The sequence below is a fragment of the Mus caroli genome, chromosome 15, assembly GCF_900094665.2.
Source record: "Mus caroli chromosome 15, CAROLI_EIJ_v1.1, whole genome shotgun sequence".
Classification (NCBI taxonomy): Eukaryota; Metazoa; Chordata; class Mammalia; order Rodentia; family Muridae; genus Mus; species Mus caroli.
This window is the reverse complement of record NC_034584.1, coordinates 50,556,849-50,561,727: the sequence shown is the minus strand read 5'-3', so window position 1 is coordinate 50,561,727 and position 4,879 is coordinate 50,556,849.

Genomic DNA, 4,879 nt, shown 5'->3' with positions numbered 1-4,879 from the left:
GACCCAGATATAGCTGTGTCTTGTGAGACTATACCGGGGCCTAGCAAACACAGAAGTGGATGATCACAGTCAGCTATTGGACGGATCACAAGGCCCCCAATGGAGGAGCTAGAGAAATTACCCAAGGATCTAAAGGGAACTGCAACCCTATAGGTGGAACAACAATATGAACTAACCAGTACCCCGGAGCTTGTGTCTCTAGCTGCATATTTATCAAAAGATGGCCTAGTCGGCCATCACTGCAAAGAGAGGCCCATTGGACTTGCAAACTTTATATGACCCAGTACAGGGGAACTGCAGGGCCAAAAAGGGGGAGTGGGTATGGGGGACTTTTGGGATAGCATTGAAAATGTAAACGAGGAAAATACCTAATAAAAAAATAAACTAAAAAAAAAAAAAAAAAGAGAAAAGCAACCATCACTCCTACCCAGCTTCATAGCCTACCATCCACAACAACCAGCACAGTAAGACATCCCAAGAGTGCAATAGTGGTACTTATACCCTCAGAGTAACCAACAACCATTTAATTCAACTCATGCTCTACTCAATAGGAGCAAATCCATGCCCTGGGCAAATGTTGCCATTCTGAAAGTAAAATATAACATAGGGTTTGTGCCAGAGAACAAACAGATAGTTAATGCTTACCTTAACCAGATGAGGAGGTGTTGGCTGTTTTCTCCAATATGTATTTAGTAGAAAACAAACCCTGGTTCTTTCCCAGTCTTACATATTATGTGCTATTCATAAAAGATATAAAGCAAATGACATTTTCTCATATTCATCTGCATCTAGAGTAGAATAGGCATAACATAAAAGAAAGAGCAGAAACTCAATAAATGATGCCATTAATCAATACAATTCAAACAGAAAAAAAAAAGACTCTTACAGTATTAAAAAACGTTCACAGGCAGTGATTTTTATAAACATCTGTTGTGAATATGGGAACCAGCTTAAGAAATCACTCACATTAGCACCAAGAAGTTCCTTTTCACTTTTGCGAACATCTTAGGAAATATTGAAGGATGACCTCATGCTACATCATATGGGGCAAACCAATCTGCCATCAGAATGAACTTAGTAAGTATCTATCAAGGAGATTATTATGGACAGCACAAGCTTCCAATTCCTAAAATTATGGCAGTTTCTCAGGTTGACTTTGCGTCCAGAAAAGAACTATCTGGATAGTTTATGAAGCAGATTCCTGGCCCTCCCACCACTGAGTATGATTTACTGGTTATAGAGGAAAGTCCAGCAATATTCATTTGAAATTAGTTTCCTGAATTATTGTGAATTGGAGATTCTCAGAATGCACATTATCAAAACATTGAGCCAGAGGCAGTCAGCACTGGGTTTCATCAAGTAGTTATAAAAATTTAATGAGATCATCTACATGGTCTTGAGTTTTAGATAAGCCAAACTGAGGATAAGGCCATTCAAAAGGGAAATAATAATGTGTATTCAAGTCTATTTTTTGTACCCAGTATACATGCTTTCTCCGTGAATAGCATGGTTTTATACTGAGCTATTTGAATATAGTAGATCCACTTGTCTTAATTGACCTAGACAGCTTACATTTCTGTCTCATTTAGATCACTTATGTTAGCATGTCTCCAAGAAAGAATACTGAAGAACGAATCAGTTAAGTCACTTTGACAAGTCCTTTTCATTCAATCCTTTTATCAGTCTTATCAAGTAAAAGGCTTTATGTCCTAAATATATCTTGTGAATTGCAGTTTCTCTAACACTGTCATGTTTTTACAAATTAGGATCCATTTCTTTGTCCAGTGCTCCACTGACATCCAGTCCTGTGGCTTCTGGTTTATTGTCCACTTCTAGCTGTAATAATCTTTTCAACATGAAAATATGATGATATGTAAAATAATTTGTTTTTCCATTGTTTGGATGATAAAGAGTCCAAATCTTAGCAGAGCCAACATAGCCTTACATAATTTGCTCTGTTCTTGTCTCCACATCCAATATTGAATCATAGAAAAATGTTTTCAGTTGGTTTTAGCCCTAACCCGTGAGTCACCATAATGGTTATTTTTTTTTCCTTTGTGCTCTGGAACTTTACAGCAAGCATACATGACCCATGACTTTCCCCTCCTGCCTTTTAACATGTATTCACCACAGTGTCTCATCTATATTTCCTATCTATCTAGTGGTATTTTCATTTTAGAGGTTTGAAGTCAGTTATTCCCTATTGTTCAAAAATTTGAAGGTCTATTTTAATAAATCAAAATTGCCAGTTAGATGTTTACAAATCTTTCTATACACAACTTTATTAAAAAGGCCATTTTATATTCATAATATTGTGTTTGTATTGTATCTGAATTAGAAGGCTTTTTAGGCAAAAAAAAGAGCAAATCAACTTATTTATTTTCAAAATTTTGCTTCAGTGCTTAAAATGTATAGGCTATTTAGTGCCTCTTGAAAACTTAGATACATTAATTAGTATAATAGGGAATAAAAGATAAAATAACGCCAAGGTAAGATTATAAAATGAATATCTATTTTGAAGTTTTTTTCAGCACAAAAAATTTTTTAGAAAGAACTTTTATTATAAAATACCTTAGCAAAGTTGGATGAAATTATTTTCATAATATGCCATATCTAAATTTTAGGAAGAGAATTAGAACCATTAAAAACAGTTAAAACACAAACATCACAATATAATTTTTGAGCCTTCTCAAGGGGCTAATGCTTTCTCTGAAAGTAGAATTCTTACTGTTTCTCAGAAAATATTATGGTGACTCACAGGGGTTTAAGCTAAAACCAAACAAAACTATCTTTCTGTGATTCAGTATTGGACAGGGTGTTGGAATCTGTGACTAAAATATGTTTCTGAACAGAACACAAGCTTACCCATATAGCCTTTCTTGAGCAAGCCAAGCATTACGTATAAATCGTCCAGGAACAGCAGTAATGGAGTGAGTATTTTCTGACGACTGACTATTCCTAATGAGATTCCTTAGTTAACTCTTAAAATATCCATGAAGCAGATCCCTGGTAGTCTCCTTCTATTTTAAAATGGGGTAAATGTCATTTAGTAATTTTCAAGTAGGCACACAGCCCAAATGAAGTACATAAAGTTCCAGCTGCCTCAGTACCATCTTCTGCTGAACTTCAGTATCTGGGTGGTCTTAGCTACTTATCCTAGTGTGATGAAATGCCCCAGTAAAAGATCTTAAAGGAGATGCAGATGTGCATGCTCTTTCTGACTCTCAGATCTTGGTGTAGTCTGTAACTGCAGAGAAATCCCTGGTCACGTGCATCTACAGTCAGAAAGAAGAGAACAAAGAACAAAAACTTCTGCTGAGCTTGCTTGTTCATTTCATATCGTCCAGGCTCCTCTGCCCAGGGCTCAGCCCCACCTGCAATTAATATGGCTATTTCTACATCAATTTAGCTAATCAACAGTTCTTGACAGGCATGGCTAGAGTCCTACCGCCCAGGTGATTTTAGACTCTGTCCATATGATAAGTAACACTGTCACACAGGTGAAATATTAGCAGCTATTCAAAAATAAAGTTAGAACTTGATAGCATCAGGCAAAGGAAGGGTCACTTTTCTTTAATTTGACATCAGACTAACCTGAATGTTCAGCACCCACCACAGCTGATAGGAGGGCTATCATAGCAACCATACAGTCCAGAAGTTTTTGCACTGTGCAAATATACAAGGCAAGTTAAATGGACATATAAAAAAATATAATTACATTCCCATGGTCATTGTTGCATTATTTAAACTATCCAAGACCAAAAAATTAACCTAAATTTCTACCAGTGAATCAGCGGATAACCAAAATGTAAAATTTATCTATTAATTTATTATCTACTATCTGTTTATCATCTATTTATCAATCACTCTATCTATCTATCTATCTATCTATCTATCTATCTATCTATCTATCTATCTCTGTATCTATCACCTATCTATCATCTATCTATTATATAGCGTTTTAATCTGTCTGTTGGCTATAGAACCATAGTATTTGGTCACAAAAAGATAATGACTTATTATTTGTGACAATACAGAAGAGAGTGTGCCAAGTAAAATAATCTAAGCAGGGAAAAAGAAATTATGTCAGAGAGATGTGGAATCTGTAAGGGTCTAACTCAGGAAGGGTCAGAATTTTCATTTGCATGGACTGGAGGTAGGACTAATTAGACAGATTGTAAACATTCTTGTTAAAGTATATACAGTTTCAGTTCAACAGCAATAATTAATTAATTTTATAATTAATTAAATAATTAATTAAATAATAATTAATTGGGTTGTTCTAGTGTAAAATATTATTTCAGATAGAAGTAATAAATGATGAATTTTATCCCTCACAATGCAAGATTTTAAATGTTCTCAACTCACATCTCAAAATGATAACTATGCAAAATAATATTGAGATAAATTGTCTTACAAGCCATTATAAATACAGACATTTCAAACTCCACAAGTGATCTAAGAATCAATGAAAAGGATGAGTTTTGTTTCTATATAGCATGAATAAATGCTAGGGGCATATGTACTTTAAGATGGTAAATTTAATTTATCAGAAAAAACATAAGCAGTGCAGCTGTGAACAAACAATCATGTGCATGCATTCATCATATAAAAATGTAAAATCTAGAGGAATTCTAAAATTCTTGAAAGTCATGGGATGAGTCATGTGCACGTGGTTTATGCCTCATGGTGATGAATTCGGCTCTTGAAACCATCTTTGGATTAATTGCAACTTAAAGACAAATAACTTTATTTTTATGAAGTTTCAAAAAAGGATCCTAAACTCTTAAGGAAACAGTTAACTGTCTGATAACAGTTTAAAGTGAAGAATAAATATGTGCAATGTCCACTTGCCAAAATCACCACAGTGCCAAACTAA